Source organism: Asparagus officinalis, unplaced genomic scaffold (genome assembly GCF_001876935.1).
Source record: "Asparagus officinalis unplaced genomic scaffold, Aspof.V1 AsparagusV1_Un96, whole genome shotgun sequence".
In the NCBI taxonomy this organism is placed as follows: Eukaryota; Viridiplantae; Streptophyta; class Magnoliopsida; order Asparagales; family Asparagaceae; genus Asparagus; species Asparagus officinalis.
This window is the reverse complement of record NW_017972362.1, coordinates 1-400: the sequence shown is the minus strand read 5'-3', so window position 1 is coordinate 400 and position 400 is coordinate 1.

Genomic DNA, 400 nt, shown 5'->3' with positions numbered 1-400 from the left:
GACGTGACGATCTCGGCAGCGAGATCGGTGGCTCCCCCTGGGGTCGCCAGATTGTTCGCGGTGAAAATTGCCTTCATTGAATTCATTGTTATCTTGAATAACTGTTTTTTTTTGTTACAAAAGATTCGATCTTTTTTTTTAGATCCGGTTACAACGAAATCAAAGAAAAAGAAAAAATTACAACTTTCCTTTTACAACTTGTTTGTCGAACGAATCGCAAGATCCTGTTTTGCGGTCTCTTGCTTGTGTGGGTTCTTTACCGACGCCGGGGTTAATCCGTGGACCACCGCGCGATCTAGATCCGGTCGGATCTACACAGTACGATGGGTAATATTTCACCAAGGAAATAATAGCCGGGGAGGATTAGTTCACCAAGGAAATAATCGTCCAAATCTCGGGA